Source organism: Macrobrachium rosenbergii, chromosome 53 (assembly GCF_040412425.1).
Source record: "Macrobrachium rosenbergii isolate ZJJX-2024 chromosome 53, ASM4041242v1, whole genome shotgun sequence".
NCBI classification, from domain to species: Eukaryota; Metazoa; Arthropoda; class Malacostraca; order Decapoda; family Palaemonidae; genus Macrobrachium; species Macrobrachium rosenbergii.
The window spans coordinates 11,211,175-11,230,323 of NC_089793.1; the positions used below are offsets into that span (position 1 = coordinate 11,211,175).

General features: G+C 36.2%; 1 long non-coding RNA gene across 3 annotated transcripts in view; it reads left to right on the forward strand.

The window, feature by feature from the left end:
- Positions 1 to 19,149, forward strand: part of LOC136834287 (uncharacterized) — a 634,610-nt gene that overhangs the window by 239,645 nt on the left and 375,816 nt on the right. The gene's annotated exons all lie outside the window — the stretch shown is intronic.

The window sequence follows — 19,149 nt, forward strand, 5'->3', positions numbered from 1 at the left end:
CAACTTTCAGTCATGTTGCAGAATGACAATAGTTGGGGAGCGACTTTCCTGACCTTTCAATTCCTCCCCAACTTTCAGTCATGTTCCTGAATGACGATAGTTGGAGAGCGACTTTCCTGACCTTTCAATTCGTCCCAGCTTTAGGTCATGTTCCTGAATGACAATAGTTGGAGAGCGACTTTCCTGACCTTTCAGTTCGTCCCCAACTTTCAGTCATGTTGCAGAATGAGAATAGTAGGAGAGCGACTTTCCTGACATTTCAGTTCGTCCCCAACTTTCAGTCATATTCCAGAATAAGGATAGAAGGAAAGCCGTTCCAGTATGCCTCAGTTCGTCCCCAACTTTCAGTCATGTTGCAGAATAGGGGAATGGTAGAGCGACTTTCCTGACCTTTCAGTTCGTCCCCAACTTTCAGTCATATTCCAGAATAAGAATAGAAGGAAAGCGACTTTCCTGACCTTTCAATTCGTCCCCAACTGTCAGTCATATTGCAGGAAAAGAATGGCTGCGAAGCGACTTTCCTGACCTTTCAGTCGTGGTACAATGGAGATGCCCTGAGGAGGACAGAGTCCTTGACTTTCCTTCGTACCTGTATGGACGGATGGCGGGTAAATCTCCTGAAGTTCGATCAAGGGTAGGGTCCATTCCCCAAACCTTCCGTTTCATAGTGTGGAAGGTCGGAAGGCGCTTCTTCTAACCGCCAGTCGTGCCTTGATAACATACGAAGTAATTATGGCGAGTACATCTACTTTTTCCTTTCTCTTATCTTGAACCCAAGAACTTGATTTGCATATCGGGTACATTTGGGGCACGCCAGGTCTTTATGGAAATGAAATACAGAAACATGTGATCGCTTGGGAAATTGTTATGGTTACTGACGTGCGCTGTGATCCAGATTCCTTTTGATATCACTAAGTTGTTTCATGAATTATTCTTTGCCTCGAGAGTCGTTTGAAAAGTTACTTGGGGAAGTAGGACAAAACTAGCAACCTCATTCCAAAGGGTTACCTGCCCACATCTCTCTCTCTCTCTCTCTCTCTCTCTCTCTCTCTCTCTCTCTCTCTCTCTCTCTCTCTCTATATATATATATATATATATATATATATATATATATATATATATATGTATATATATATGTATATATATATATATATATATATATATATATATATATATATATATATGTATGTATATATATGTGTGTGTATATTATTTACACTGAAGGAAGCCCGGAGGTATTAGCAAATTCGACAATGAGAATAATTAAATTCATAAGTATCTTCGTATATCATACGTACATTGAATATAGATGTTAATTGTGAAAATGTAGTTTTTTTCTGACGAATATAAAATAAGTTGAATATTCAAAACACTCATTTCAGCTCTACTCATTTCAGCTCTTTATTATCGACATGGAAGTCAGACCAGGACACTGATAAATGAGCATAGGAAATAATTTTTTTAATAAGGCCGCTAAAACAGAACCTGAAACTTGAGACAAAGCGAGAAGTATTTTTTCACTTAAAACCTGAAGCTCATATAAATAAAAAAAAAACTATTCCCCAAAAGCGAGCATCATGACGACGCACTTAATTTGTGCCCTGTTCAGACGCTGTTCTCTTCAAGAGAATTTCTTTTCACAAACCTATTCTTTAGAATGACACATTTCCTCATTTGAAGGAGTTCACAATGTCTTGATGCAGCACTGTGGTGGTCAGGACAGCCAACTAGCCTCTCTCTCTCTCTCTCTCTCTCTCTCTCTCTCTCTCTCTCTCTCTCTCTCTCTCTCTCTCTCTCTTAGGCCGTTCGTGGCTCCATTGTCTCTCTCTCTCTCTCTCTCTCTCTCTCTCTCTCTCTCTCTCTTTCGTTTGGGCCGTTTCATTGGCTAAATTCTCTCTCTCTCTCTCTCTCTCTCTCTCTCTCTCTCTCTCTCTCTCTCTCTCTCCTCTCTCTCTCTTTCTTTTAGGGCCGTTCATTGGCCTAAGGTGTCTCTCTCTCTCTCTCTCTCTCTCTCTCTCTCTCTCTCTCTCTCTCTCGTTAGAGGCTGCCAATGGGTTCCTCAAAAGGACAGCGGACCCCAAGAATTCAATTAGAATAACACGATCAAAACAGAGAAGGAAGTTCTTTCTGTTTACTCCTCCCCTTTCCTGTCAGCTCACCCCCTCCCCCTCCTCCCCCCGCTTCCCCTTTTTCAGGGAAAGGAGTCTTAGCCCCCTCCCCCTCCCCCTTTTTCGGGGGCAGAAGTCTTCTTAGCCTCTTACTGTCTGTCATTCTGCTATAGGACTAGTTTTTTTAAGTTTTTTTTTTTTTTTTTTTGCTCTGCTATTGTTTCAGGCTGGCTCGAGTGGTAGTGAAAAGCCGCTGTTATAGGCAGTGAATGTTTTCTAGAAGGAACAACTGGTTTTTGATGACTTCGTGTGTTGATTAGAGTTTCCTTAAATTTAATGAAATATCAACCTTTGCTGAACTATTTTCAATTTAATGAAATATAAATCTTTGCCAAAATATTTCTTAAATTTAATGAAATGTCATAAACCTCTACTGAAATATTCCTTGAATTTAATGAAATATTATAAACCTTTACTAAAATATTCCTTGAATTTAATGAAATATTATAAACTTCTACTGAAATATTCCGTAAATTAAATGAAATATAAAACTTTACTAAAATAATCCGTTTATTTAATGAAATACTATAAACTTTTACAAAATAATGATTATTGTTGTTGTTGTTGCTTTATACTTTCACTCTGGAAAACGGTAAATTCCAAAAATAAAAAAAATCTGCATTGCTGAATAGTTCTGGGTCTTTGAGCGTATCGTTTCCATTTTATTTTCTAGAAGCTAACTCATTCCATACATGATTTTAATCACAGTGATTAATCTAAGGCATTCTGTAAATTCCTAATATTCTGAACTATTTTTTAATGTAACAGGGAACAGAATTAGGTTCAGTATGTTTTGGCAGAGAGAATTAGTATCATTTATTCTGTTATCCCGTCTGTCCCCTTATTGATTTCCTATTTAATTAATTTAGTTATCTTTGTAAAAAAAAATATGTTACTGGCATACACCGCCTTCAGCTAATTACAACAATCTTTTCATTAGTGCGTCAGAGGTGTCCATATAATTCGGTGGCGTCCATTACCCCCGCTTTGTATGTCCCGACAGAGCCTGACGCTCTCACGAGAATTATCCTTTACAGCGCTGTTGAAGTATTGATCCCTGAAGGCCTCGCAAGAAAAAAAGAGACAGAGAGACAGAGAAAAAAAAAGAAAGAAGGAAAAATGGAAAACAGAAAAGAAAAAGAGAAAAAGAGGTAGAGGCGAACAGTGGCAGGGAGGAGGGATGGGGTGGGGAATTAGGTTGGGAAAGGGGGGGTTGGGGAGAAGTTGTAGACTTTGATTGAAGCAGCGATGGGTCAACCTTTCTTTTACGGAGATCAACCGGACAAAATTCGAGGAATGTCGAGCGCAGAAAGGACGGAGTTAATAACTGCTATGTACCGAATTTCATCAGTGATAGTTTTACTGTCGCTTTCAAATGAGCGTCCGAGCAGAGGCAATCCAAGCCCCATTTAGGCTGATAAGAGGAGAGCATCCCGTAGGCTACCGAGTCAATAGCGCTCGGCGAAAATTAGCAGTTGTAATCATCCATGGAAGTCTCACAACCAAACCTGTTTACGGTTTTCCCACTAATAAGTGCTGGTGTTGTCGTGACGATTGCGTCATGCAGGTGTTCATCCGGGTAATATACAGTATATATAATAATCCCTCCGTGATGCTCCTCCGCTGCTTGATTGGATTTCTGAGCCTGAAACTTATACATTACCCAGACTGAGATATTTCATTAATTTCACACATCTCTTCTGATTGGAAACTCTTCGGTGATGTGAGCTGAACGGGTGCTGCTGCTACTGCTCGGTAAGAGAATATATTATTAATTCGAGCTATTTTGACAAGAAATGACGTTTTCCGCGGGAACTGAAATGGAGATTACAGGAGCTACGTGACGGCGAAGGAGATCGATGCAGCGTTTAGATAATACGACGCTAAATAAACAAGCGGATACGGCTCTCATATAGTTATTACCTAAGGTAGAAAGTAAAAATTATAAAATGAACAAATCACTAAGACATTTTCGGGTTTTTAACGTAGGTACCTTAAAAATGGAAAAGTGCGCACTGAAAAAAAAATCGCAGAATAAATTTGAGGGATGAAAAAATCAGTTGACTGCAAATAGCCTAACTGATCTCAAGAAACGAAACGGCGGCGTTACATTGCAGTTTAGAGCTTAGTAAGACAAACCAAGAAGGCAGCGCCAAGCTTAAAATCAACCAGAATGATAAAGTGAGATCAAATATTGTCAAGTCATGAGGTTGGGGAAAAAAATCCTCTTTCCACCAGACTCTCGACGACTCGTTTTTTTTTTTTCCGTACTTCCGGGTGGTCAGCTAATAATATAGAAAAGGTCTTGCTTACATCCTCAAAGCTCCCAGTTACCATTCACTCGAATTCTGAAAGCCTCAGAAGAATTTATCTCATTCTCTCGCCTTAGCTTTCATTCTAAGAGTATGAGAAAGTTTCCGTCTCATTCTCTGAACTCCGATGATTATTCAGGCTTCGTGACATTGTTTCAGTGACATTGGGAGTGCAGGGGGTTGTGGGGCACTTTTTGTCTGTTCTGCGGGTCTGGCTTAGTTTCGCACTTTCTTCATTCTTAGAGTGGACATAAAGGTTGTCGGTTTTGTTACCACAAACAATAGTGAACCAATATAATATCTATTAGTATATAAAATAGCAACTACAACTCTTTTTTTTTTTTTCCTGAACGAGTTGCACTGTTCTCAAAAACTAATAAAAGTTAGATTTTCCCAGACTTACTAATTTAGGCTAAGTGGAACCATCCAAGTGAAGAGTTTTGAGCCAATCCTGTATGTCAAATCGCTCTCCGCTTACGTTGCAAATTTTCAAGTTCTCCTAAAGGGATTTAGACCTTTCATAATGTTTATTCATATCTGTTAGGTTCACAATTTTTTTATAGTGATTATAAAAAAAGATTCTTTCTTCATCTCTACTCACTTTCCTGTCTTCCAGGTTCTCATGAAACGATTTAGAGCAGTCATGATTTCTGTTCCTGTCTGTGTCATGTTAAACATGATTTGGTAGTGACTAAAATTTTCTTTTTCTTCACTGCCTGATATCTCAGGTAATTGAATTTTCTTTTTCTTCACTGTCTGGTATCCCAAGTAATTGTTATTGTTCGGCCAGTGATTCACTTCCCGTTACCCTGCCAACTACACCTCGTAGGGAGTTAGTGCCGTCAGTGCACCTCATGCGGTGCACTGTAGGCATTACTGAAGGTTCTTTCCAGCGTGCCTTCGGCCCCTAGCTGCAACCCCTTTCGTTCCTCTTACTATAACTCCTTTCATATTCTCTTTCTTCATCTGCACCACCCTCTCTAACAATTGATTCATAAGTACATCTCGAAGTTTTCCTCCTATTTACACCTTTCAAACCTTTATCACAATTTCCCGTTTCAACTGAATGGCCTCATAGGTCCAGTGCTAAAAGACTCTTCTCTATTGAAAGTGATATTAATTTTCTACAAGAACTCCTAGAATTAATGAGATAGGGTATAGGGATGGCATGATTGTCCACTAAGTCTCCTTCTTTTAGTTATTATGGACACAACATTTTTCTCTCAAAGTTCTAGCAGTTAATTAAGGAACAAGCCAGAACCTCCATTTCATTTCACATAGAATATTTATCATTGCAGATGTTCAAGATTTCTTAAGATTTATTTATTTTTATACTGAATAGGTACTGTTAAATTAGAAGTTATTATTATTACAATTTCTTCAGATATATTTTTATAATTCTCTATTTGGTAATCTAACTGATTTTATTCGAAGCTTCTTGGGCCGTTTCCAGCTCATTATAGTAGGACCAGATTTGTGGCTTCAGAACCTCCCCAAATTACTGGCAATAATCAGGTAACCAAGCAAATTCACTTCAGTAATGGAGATGGATTCTGTATAAACATGAAAAGCAAAGGAATTTGAGAACTTACTGTTACCAAAATTAGCGAAGACGATGCTCTCTATCTGATGTAACATTTTTATTTCGTCTGTATTTGAGTTCATTTATTTACCTTGAACGACAATAGTTCGGTCATTTGCATCAAAGGAACGAGAGTCATTATTGCCATCAAAGGTATTGGTTCATGTCATTTATTGCCGTCAAAGATACTGGGTCATGTCATTTATTGCCATCAAAGATACTGGGTCATGTCATTTATTGCCATCAAAGATACTGGGTCATGTCATTTATTGCCAATAAATGATAGAATTTCATTTATTTCCAGGAGATGAAAGAAGTTCATTTACTGTCATTAAATGATGAAAGTTCCGTTATTGCCATCAAAGGATGGAACCTCATTTCTTACCATCTAGGGACAGAAGCTCATTTAATATCAGTAAAAGATAGAAGAGAGGAAAAATAACAAAAAGTACATGTTGGCATTCTCTCTCTCTCTCTCTCTCTCTCTCTCTCTCTCTCTCTCTTTCTTCTTCTTCTTCTTCATCATTTTCTTCTTCTTCTTCTTCTTCTTCTTCTTCTCTCATTTTTTGAACTCTACCTACTTACCATTTTTTCACCAATTTCGCTCCATCCTCTCTCTCTCTCTCTCTCTCTCTCTCTCTCTCTCTCTCTCTCTCTCTCTCTCTCTCTCTCTCTCTCTCATTTAGATCCTACCTACATACAATTTTCGTTCCATCTTCTCTCTCTCTCTCTCTCTCTCCTCTCTGTTCATTTCCAGTCCTACCTCTTTTAATTTCTTCTTCTTCTTCTTCTTCTTCTTCTTCTTCTTCTTCTTCTTCTTCATTTTGAACCTACCTTCTTCTTCTTCATTTCGTTTCCATCATCTCTCTCTCTCTCTCTCTCTCTCTCTCTCTCTCTCTCTCTCTCTCTCTCTCTCTCTCTATGTCGTTTTAGTTTCCCATGGAAGCCCACTTGCTGCTTACAGTTAAGTGTTGTGGACTTAACTCATGGATATCCCTGAAGGGGAAGCTAAGTTGAAGGCCACTTAAGTTTCGAGTGCCAGGTTTTAAGTGCACTGTATGGACGTATACACGAAAACGGGATTTACATTTCAAAGTTCTTGTTGCAAGTTAACTTTCTATCTTCAATCGAAGCATATGTCAAATGGGATATCTGTGGGCAATGATGTTGTACAATCTAATGGTACAATACTTATATATAGCTATATATATATATATATATATATATATATATATATATATATATATATATATATATATATATAATATGTATATATATATAAATATATTTATATATATTTGTACATTTATATACGTTCTTATATATTTGTATATAATTTATATGTACGTATTTATAAATATATTTATGCTTAGATATACGTACATATATACATTATATATATATATATATATATATATATATATATATATATATATATATATATATTACACTTATATATAAATATATATGTATATATGTATATGTGTGTGTGTGGGTGTGTGTAATATGATTGTGTACAAACTTTTTGGCTTATCCATCCTACAAAAAATAACTAAAACAGCTATGCGTATCAGCCCATTCAACATTATATTACATTTGTGTAAACGAGTTGAGATGTCATCAAACTCTTACAGTTTACGTCATCATCCAGGTTACATTATTTGCATATTACGAGTGCAAATAATTGTAGAAATTACCAACGTGAATGAAAAACGTTTTTTTTTTTTTACCAAAGGTGCAGGTTTTTTCCCCCCCTTATCGGTCCTGCTACCTCCTTTCTATATTAATTTCATCTGTATTCTGGTCTAAAGCAGCATTAGTAGTGTCAGCCAAATTATATGGTTTTCTTTGGTACATTTCGCTCTTATGGACAATTAGAATCATTGTACAGTGTTGGATTTTGACAAGATGACTTGCGGATACAGATGCTGTGTGATTCTGAGCAAATGGAAGATGACATTTCAACATACCATCCGATGTATTTACTTTGCATATCTTGCGATGACTCGTTTCACGCCATGTCAAAGTATTGTAGTTCATGTCCTTGTGCTATATTCCTCCCCAACGTCAGTGACCATAACCGCTGCAACGCCAGATTGCAAAAGCAAATTAGAATACAACTCTCCTTGTTATGAAGTGCATGGGCATAATTATAGTGTTACCCTTGTAGTTTTTGTTTAAATATCTTTGTAAAAGAAACAGATTGTCTCCCTTATTGTACAAATGAATTGCTTTCTTGTTAAATTGCTTTTCCTATGTATTAGGCTTAGGTATGTTTTACTATGTAGTATATTCAGTAGCATGTAGGCATTATGCCTCCTAAAATTATTAATCACCGTAGGGGAGGGGACGGGTTAGGGCCGTCAGTACACCTCACGCACGTTGCACTGTGGGCATTTACTCAAGGTTCTTTGCAGCGTCCCTTCAGCCTTTGGCTGCAACCCCTTTCATTCGCTTTACTGTACCTCCATTCCTATTCTTTCTTCCATCTTACTTTCGACTCTCTCCTAACAATTGCTTCATAGTGCAACAGCGAGGTTTTCCTCCTGTTACACCTTTCAAACCTTTTACTCTCAATTTCCCTTTCAGCGCTGAATGACCCCATAGGTCCCAGCTCTTATCCTTCGGTCTAAATTGTATAAAATTTGTTACCTGTAAATAATAACTACGGTCTCTCTCTCTCTCTCTCTCTCTCTCTCTCTCTCTCTCTCTCTCTCTCTCTCTCTCTCTCTCTCTCTGTCACATGTTGTCCTTATTACTTGAACAATTAGTTTAATAATCTTAATAAGCACCATTGCCATTTTCATAAATTTCCGTTGTTCTGTTTATTTTTTTTATTTTTTTTATTAGTGTGTGCCATCCTTGTCGCATTTCGTTTGGTATCTTATTGCAACAAAGCTCTCTCTCTCTCTCTCTCTCTCTCTCTCTCTCTCTCTCTCTCTCTCTCTCTCTCTCTCTCTCTCCGTTTATATTTATCTTTTTCTTTATAGTTTCCCCCGTCCCCTGTCTTTATTTTTCTCGTATCGTCGTAATCCCTAAATGCAATTCTCTCTCTCTCGCTCTCTCTCTCTCTCCCGTGTGATTTTTCTAAAGTTTTCCTTTGTTCATCTGCTCTTTCCCATTTCTCTCGATTTATCCAAGGCATTTTTTAATCATCCTTTGTATCCTGTTAATATGTTACTCTCCTTTGTCATGAAAATTTGTTGTTCCTTTTTCTTTTTGCCTTTTTCCCTTTTTCCTTTCGGTTTTTGTTTAATGTTCTTTATTCCGTTTTTATTTCTGGTTCGGCGCATTCTGTATAGATTATACCTGCGATATTGCTACGAGGGGAGGTTGTCTCAGGTTATCAGAGCGCTTTTCAAAAAATCTGGCCGTTTTCTTCTCGTCCAGGAGGGGAGCCGTGACAGATATAGTTCGGCCGTTGGGAGTAGGAGGAGGAGGTGGAGGAGGAGGAGGAGGAGGAAGAGGGAGCCGGGGAGAATGATAAAGGTGTCGTTGGACTTCTGAGGTCATAGCCTCTTTAACAGTTACGAATTATAAATCTACAGAAGAATTTAAATCAGAATTGTCATGAGGGCTGAGTGGTATCGCTTGGCCATCGCAGTGCGGTGGTCCTGAGTTCAAATCTCGCTCAGGGATTGATAAATTTCGCTTAACGTCTAGGTGAGCTACAGATGGGGGGTCATGGGAAGGGGCTTAGGACTACCTGCTGTGTCATCGGCAGCCACTACCTGGTTCCCCAGAGCGTGGGTGGGGAGGGGCCATGGGCACAATGACCTGACCCTTGCCTCTGCTACACTTTAACGACGTTTAAACGTGGTCATATGACCTGTTAGTGTTCTTAATCACCTAAGACAGTGATTTTCACCATTCTTAAATTTACCTAACACTGGAAAGTTTTAAATATATTTTCTTCAGCCAACTGACCAAGTGGTAAATAGTACATTTCCGATTTTTACCATTCTTGAATTTTACCCAAAACTGTGGAAAGTTTTAATTATTATATTTTCTTCAGCCAACTGACCAAGTGGCCAATAGTACATACATTTCCTAAACCGAAGGATGCCACCTCGAAATGCAACTTAAAAGAGCTTATGAAAGGCTGGCGATAAAACTGCAAGGGACATGAAGAATGACAGCCTTTTCCAGGAGCGGGTCTGCTAAAGAAATGGCAAAAAACGGGCCAGAAAAATGAAAGGTATTCATTCAATTACCTCTGTGGAACCCAGGTTTTCCAGTCGTCTTTCTGCAGTGAATATCTTTGGTTTTTAATGGTGCATTTTGAATAGTTTGTTCACATGAAAATTTGATGTTTTAATGTGATCCACAGGTAGTTATATTGGCTTTCATAATATACCACAAAGCTGTGAGTTTGTATATGAATGCAATGGGTTATACATACATACATGCATATATATATATATATATATATATATATATATATATATATACATACATACATACATACCATATACATATACACATACATACATACATATATATATATTGCTTATGTATTACCAAACCTTATTCTTTAGTGATATATTCGCACGTGACCATCCAAGATAATTTTATATGAATGAACTTGCGACCAAAATGAAAGTTATCAATTACTTTAAGGCATGTCTTCCTTTTCTTTGGCTTGAACTTCCATAAAGAAAGAATAAATGCAGTGAGTGCTTGTAAACTGAGTTGAAGTAATGAATATTTGGCTGTCCAGTAAAAAGAGATGGAATTAAATAAGATAAATCGAGCAAATCCTTGCAAACTAAAATTTTAGGAGAGGTGTTTTGCTTTTTACAAAATTTCTTAGAACTTATTTTTGTAAATACGAGGATCGTCGCGCGCGAAGATAACAAGGGTAAATTGTCGAAGATTATGACTTTTATTCTTGATACAGGCAGAAGAGAGTCAATTATCCAATGAACAGGTATTGCAGATAGCAGTATGATCTGGAAAAAAAAGTAAGATTTTGGTAATGAAGCCGAAAAAAATTTATGATTCCGGGAAATGGAGATCAACTCTCTTTGATTTCGTGGATCAAGAAACGACTCTTTATGCAACCAGAGTTCCAGGAACCTGTAAACGCCAGAAACTCTTCATAATGGATTATGGCAAGTAACTAGGATCCATATTATTTCATGGCAAAGGGCAATAGATTCGTGTGTGGTAGATATTACTCTCGAAACCGTGGAGCTTATTTGATGGTTACCAGGCTCGCTTTGTTTACTTCTTTTAACTAGAAACCTTTAATATCCTCTAGGAAATCAATTATGGCGATAACAGAAATGTTTGTGGGCGGGACAAATGTACCCTCGTATGAACTGAAATGAAACTTATCTTCTTTAGTGGAGTAATGGGTTAAACAGTAACCTATCTTTCAACTAGCGGAGACTTAGATCCCATTTGGTAAGATAATATTTTCTTTCATTTCTTCCTGATTTCAAGACTTTCAGTGGAAAGCTTATCCAAGAATACTAGGGCACGAGAGGTTAAGTAGTACTAGTGGCTATATAAAGTACGCACCTGGTAAATGTCACCTGTAAACTCTTTGTAAACATCAAGAGACTGGCTGATGAAACATTACACATACAAATGCACACAGATTCACGCACACACACACACACACACACACACACACACACACATATATATATATATATATATATATATATATATATATATATATATATATATATATATATATATATGTATATATATATATATATATAACATATATATATGACTCCAGACTACCAGAGAAATCTGGACAGTCACATATAAATGCTCATGCAAAAGAATATAAAGATTGGAAAACTTTTGCCCATTAACCCATAAACAAAGTACAGTATATTATGTATAGTGCAGTATTTATGAATTTTGATCTGTTATTTTCTAAATATCTTTTATCGAACAGTACTCATAGTATGTATTTACATTCCACTGATACTTTTTTCTCCTGATACATTTCCGATATTAGCGTCTTTTGTAGAATATATGCCATTTTTTAACATAAAAATATCTGCTTTTTTTTATTAATTTAAATTCATGATACATTAAGACACCTAATAGCTTTAATTCTTTAGGATATTTTTGTGCGAATTTTTAGTTATATTTCACTGAAAACCCTCGTAAACACGCAAGAGAAAGGGATAAGTTATATTAAAATCGAGAAAGACTGTTCCCTCCTGAAGGAGGAGATATATATGTATGAAGGTGAAGGTGTAGGGTTCTCCTGACGGCTAATGCAATTTGCATATTTTCCCTGTCGTTTTTGTTTTAGGTTCCCTTGAAGACTAATTGTACAGAACACTTGAGAATCGTGTTACTGTACACTTTTACTCTCTCTCATGTGTGCATCAATATATATATATATATATATATATATATATATATATATATATATATATATATATATATATTATATATATATATACATATATATATATATATATATATACTATATATATATATCTCTCTCTATATTCATATATGTGTATGTATGTTGTATGTTATTTATTTATACATATATATATATGTATATATATATTTATTTATATATCTGCGGATTCGCATTTATGAATTTTTCTAATTCTTCTTTTTTCCCCTTTTTTTCATTTTCACATGGTATTTTGTTCTGAGGAAGGTTGGCTTGAAAATTACTTGCACTAACAGAATTGCTGCTACTACTACTACTACTAATAATAATAATAATGATAATAATAATAATAATAATAATAATAATAATTTCAAAACCGCCAATACTACCACCACCACTAATTACTACTACTACTACTACTACTACTACTAATAATAATAATAATAATAATAATAATAATAATATAATAATAATAATTTCAAAGAAGTGACTTTGAACAAACGTCCATACTTGTGTACAAGAAATGGTACGGTGCTGAAAATTGAGTACAACCGAGTATGCGAATGACAAAAGGCGAATTTGAAGACAAACACATTGCAGAGGTCAAGAAGGACAATAAATTGAGCTAAATGATCAGCCGGCAGGTTTATTGTCTAAAATAATAAAAATATCACAGTGTTCTTGGAACCCCTGATGTGTTATTTGGACGGTGAATGGTCGGTGCCTCGTTGTTGGATAGATTTTTTCTGTGCATCGCCATGATTGTTAGATTGTAAGCAGCTATATTACTGTTAGAGATAAGTAAATTTTTTTATTGTGAGATATAAGTAAGTTTTTTATTGTAAGATATAGGTAAGTTTTTATCGTTAGATATAAGTAAATTTTTATTGTCAGAAATATATTTTTTTATTGTTAGACATAAGTATATTAATTTTCTGATTGTCAGAGGTAAGTACAGTAAGTTACTCATTGTTAGATATAAGTATATTTTTTATTGTTAGATATAAATAAATTCTTATTGTTAGATATAAGTATATTTTTGTTGTTAGATAAAAGTGTATATTTTTTATTGTTAGACACAAGTATAATTTTTATTGTCAGAGATGAGTAAGTTACTCATTGTTAGATATAAATAAATTTTTTATTGTATATAAGTAAATTTCGGGATGTTGGAGTTCAGTGGGTGGGTTTTTACTCGGTTCCTTGTAAGAAGTGCCTACATTGTTTGGTAGCAGTTCACTGTAGAATTATAGTACATTTTTATATCCAAATTTTCAATCCTCTAAGTCTGATTTGTCAAGTAGGGATCTTGTGTCAATTTTCAAGTTGTCAAGGAATGCCGTTGTGTAACATTTCCGTCGTAATTGTTAAGTAATGCCACTGAAAATTTTCGTTAAAGTTGTCAAGTAATGCTGTGTATGAAAAATTCTCATCGAAGTGATCATTTCAGGGTACCTTTGAGAATATTTTCTTCCTTTTTAAAAGTTCTTTTTTAAAAAAAAAAAATTGCTTACGCTAGTGTTTCCTTGTCTCTCAGACTCTCGTAGCAATATCTTCCATGCGTATTAGGCTTCATAACTACTGCGTATTGTTCAGCAATAGTAAACTGGAACATCTCATTAGACGCTACAAAAATTCCAGGTCAGTATGGTCAACAAGCTAGAATTATTGACCCTTTTGTTTTTTGCCTCATAAATTCTGAGAACTACGACGATTATGGCAATTCTCATTATACTTATTATTTGTGCATTGGAAATTCTCAGTATTCTTATGACTTATGGCACTAACCAAGTCTAGTGTCACAAAGTGCATGTCGTTCTTCACTTTTTATTTTTGTTTATTTTTCATGTTTATTACCTGTATTCCCTAGTCTTAGTCTTTTTCTGTAATACCACTATCATCATACCACTTGTACTTTCCTTATCAGTTCATCAGTGGATCCCATATATTTTTTTTTATTATCATAATCAGTGTATCACATAGATTATTTCCCATGATCGTCATCAATGCACCCCGTCCATTTTTCATGTCATCATCCCCAGTGAACTCCTTAGATTTTTCGTCATCGTCATCAATCGATTTTCCAATGTTGTGTCATTCTATTTTTCCTTTCTTGTTCAAGTTGTTTCTTTCGTTTTCCATTTCATTTTCTCTGTCATCATTTTCATCATTCAATTTCTCCTTTCCATCATCATCAATATACTTCCTTAATTTTCCATGCCATCATCATCACCATCATAATCAATATATCCCTCGATTTTTCAATATCATCATTATCATCAATATATTTTTCTTCCTTATCACGTTATCATCCTCCTCATCCTCTTCCTCCTGAGACCTTCTATCTCTCTCTCTCTCTCTCTCTCTCTCTCTCTCTCTCTCTCTCTCTCTCTCTCTCTCTCTCTCTCTCTCTCTCTCCCCAACATAACCCCTTTTCTTGGGTTCTTATCAGGGGCTCTTAAGAAGATCTGTAGTAAGATCTGTGCCCTTACGGTGAGGTTCACTGCCAATGACCGATCATTAGTGGTACGTCGGGCAGCATCATCATCCCTCAGTCCTCCTCAGTCATAAACGTGCCCTGGGGCAGTCGGCAGTGGATCAACCATGAAGGTAACATCAGCCTACCCTTCAGCAGAAGGGCGGAAGCCTTGTTGTTTTTGTTTTTCGTTTCGTATGAACTGCTGCTACGTATGTTGTTAATTTGATCCATGATGAATGTTTTTGGTATCTGTTGTGTTCGACTAAAAATAGAAGTGTTGTTGCAACCTGCGATATTTGAATTACAAACACTAAAAAATGATTATTATTAGGTTAGATAGTAAGTAATATGACATAGTGATTATGGTGGGACGATGACAGTGATAATGATGACCCATATCGTCACTGCACCGATGCTACTTCAGAAAGTGTGACCATAAGTCGACAATCTCAGTCTTCTTTTGTTGTTTTTACTAATCTCTGATGTCCAGGAAGAACCTTCATAGCCCATCACGAAAATGCATTGAAGTATTGAAATTGCCACAGTGTTCTCTTAACTTCTGTTTTTCTTAGTATTTTTGGACACACTCCCACCGAAATCCACGGGATCATTAAAGGGAATAAAATCCTTCCCAATTGGGCCTCCCATTGCACCACTAAGTTTAGTGAATCTAACGTCTATTCTTCAGATTTTGAAGCTTTCAGCGGCAGGAGCCAAAAATATCATTAAGCTAAAACGGAGAATTCATTCCTATCCTGCGGACTGCCCTAGAGGAAGAGCTCTTACCAACACAAGTCTGGCTTAATCTAAAACGAACTAACTCTTCCTGTCAGGCAGTCCTGTAACACCTGTTAGGCAGCTTCTTCCCACATTTATGCTGGAAATCTGCAGTCCTCGGATGACTTGGTTCATTGACTGCGTGTATTCTTTCATTGCCAAGCTTTGGAGTTTTCTTCTTACTTCTGTTTTTCCTCACTCAATAACCTTTATTATTTTCAGAGACAGGTCTTTTTTTCTCTTTCTTGGTCAATCTACAACCTCCTGCCTTGTTGTTTTTTCTTGTCTTCTATGAGACTTGGCTGGCAATAGTAGGCATTACAGTACATGTTTTGATTTCCATTTTCCTTAATTTTACAAATATATACGTATGTATATATATATATATATATATAGTATATATATATGTGTGTGTGTGTTTATATATGTGTGTGTGTGTTGTGTGTGTGTGTGTGCAGTAATCTTTGACCACTCAGTTTAATAGACATTCACTATATCAGGAAGTAACTGCACAGTAATCTTGTGTATCAGCTATCATAGATACATTGATATATATACATATACATATAAAATGTATATATTATATATATATATATATATATATATATATATATATATATATATATATATATATATATATATATATATATTATATAATACTAAAACAGATATGAGAGCATTATCTGTATTTTTACGAATATAAAGAATTATTTAACCATGGCATATAGATATATGGACATATGTTGAAATTTGAACATGGAGTAGCACTTGATATTCAGTATTAATCACTTCATCCATATCGTTGCACGTGAAGAAATAGTCTCTAAGTTTCTTTCAATAATAACTTGATTGTATATGGAGAATTCACCTCATTTTAAATTAATCATAAAGAAACAAAAGAAAATTCAATCATACGCACAGTTTTACCGCTGGAGACCGCTCGACACGTGTTGCAAAGGTCAGTGACCGTTGCAAAATCGCTGCTGATCTTCGTGTTTCATCGTCAGGCCCTGAAATATTGCGTCGTTATTATTTTCTGCGTTGAGATTTATATATATATATATATATATATATATATATATTATATATATATATATATATATATATATATACATATATATATATATATATATATATATATATATACATTATATATATATATATATCTATATGTATATACATACAAACATATATACAGTATATATAACATACATGCATATATATTTATATAGGTAATATGTTTGTATGTATATATACACACAAACAAGCCTGGATCCAGTTTGTCATTACAATACGTGCATGGGTGCTAAGGTAATTTTCTCCGAGTATTATGTGCGTAAACTTTTACATGCTGTTTACACACGCAAAAATACATATAATTTGTAGCTTAATGATTGTGTATATGTATATATATATGTGTGTGTGTGAATATAAATATAAATTATATCTATGCATATAAATATATTGATGTATGTTGTATATATCGTTCCAAGCTTTCACAGAGTACCGAAGCAGAAGATTGTTTTTACCATAAAGTTCATCAGTCACAACATACAGGAAAAAAAAAAACACTGAAGGAGAACGAAAAAGAATGGTGGAAAAAACACAAAAGGAGTAAAAAGAAAGAAAAAATGGTGGAGATTTTAAGCCAAAGGCAACTGGGAGAAAGAAAAGGCTACGCCGGGAAAGCGTCTGTTTTTCTCTGTAACTGATCGAGATTTCCAGCTCTGTAGTGTAAGTTTTTTTTTTTTTTTCTGACCGCCACGAAAGACTGTCATTATCTACTAGCATTAAGGCTCAAGACAGTTATCATCCATCAGACGACGCCTGCAGCTACACACACATACACACACACACACAGGGGCGCCCATGAGGTACAAGTTCCTTAAGGGATGAGGATAACAGAAATCGAGAACTCTAAGAACAAAGGTACCTTGGCAGAGAGAGAGAGAGAGAGAGAGAGAGAGAGAGAGATGTATTCAGTGACTCTTGCTACTATACACCTCATATGCATATTCTGAATGAATAATGAACCAGTCTGCGAGGGTTATCCTTTCCAGCCCCTTACACTCCCCCGAATTCTGAATTCAGCACAAGATGTTAATCTTACGATCGGTATCGGTGAGCGCCGGATCTGCCAGCCATAGGGTTCGGCCTAGCCCTCTCGGAAACTTCTTATTCTGGTTCGTGTGTGAGTTTGGCCGTGGTCCTTCCCCTTCGGGAGTGGCTGAGAGAGAAGGCTGTTGCCCTCTGCAGCAACAGCAGCAGCAACAGCAACCTGTAAGAAACGCTGTAACGACGTAACGAGTTCCACGACCACACGTCTTTGTACGAGACACACACCGTGGCCCGAAATGCGCAACTGTATTGACAATAAAATCCCCCATCTCGAAACCGGTCAGCCGTGGGTTCAGACGTCGTGTCCGTCGGGGGCAAATATGGTAAGCGTAAGGCCAGTGGGCGGGAGGAGGTGGATTAGGAGCCGTCCAGGTCGTGTAGGTCGTGGACCGACGGACGGTGGGTGTGGAGTAGGGGAGCTTCTGTTGTGTCAGCCTCATGGGGTAGCCTGCAAGCAGGAAGTAGGCCGAAGACCACGTCTGAGCGATCATGCTGTGATTAGACTAATGTGAAATGTCAAGACTTTAGGCTCTGTACGTTTCTCGCTTTCTGCTTTTGTTTCTCATGATTTGAATGGATAAGATTAAACCGTTTGGATATACGAATCTGAGAAGCCATGTTCCATACATTATGTACAGTTAGCATATCTGAATAAAATATTGATCTGCGTTGCGCATGTTGTTGATAATGTTATATTTTGTAACCTTAAGGTGTATATTGATTTCATAAAACAAAATTATTTTTCTTTTACCTTAATATCGATGCCTTAAGATGAATACAAGACAGCGGGTATCGGCACTTCCATTCTTCAACTGTTAAATGAGAAATGCCCCCATATATAAAAAAATCTCCCTTAACCTCACAGCTGCTTCATGTTTTTATAGAGAATCCCTGGTAATATTAACACACCAACTGCTGTTATTATACTGGGCCATTTGCCTCTATTTTCAACGTCGTTTATATTTTATGTATATCAAAAATCTTTTATTCTGATAGCTTTTTTTTTATTGTTTTGTCTATCTAGTGTTTTTTTTTTCTTCCTTATTCCCAAAGTTTCTATTTTGTACTCCTGTATTGCCCAGCAGTACCAGTTATAAGATGCAAATATATACATATATGTTAAGTACTACTTATGCATTTCCATCCTTTTGCATCTGTTCGTATTGTCTTACGAGGAGTATATCTAGATTTCTTTAATGTTTCATCATTCACTCTTTAAACGCATTCTTACTGAACATGACTGCAGAAAATGCACTCAGAGCTTTCACTTTTTCTCTTCCTCGTTTCAACAACCAAGTTTTATCTTGAGAGAGACTTTTTCTGTTCCTTTGTTA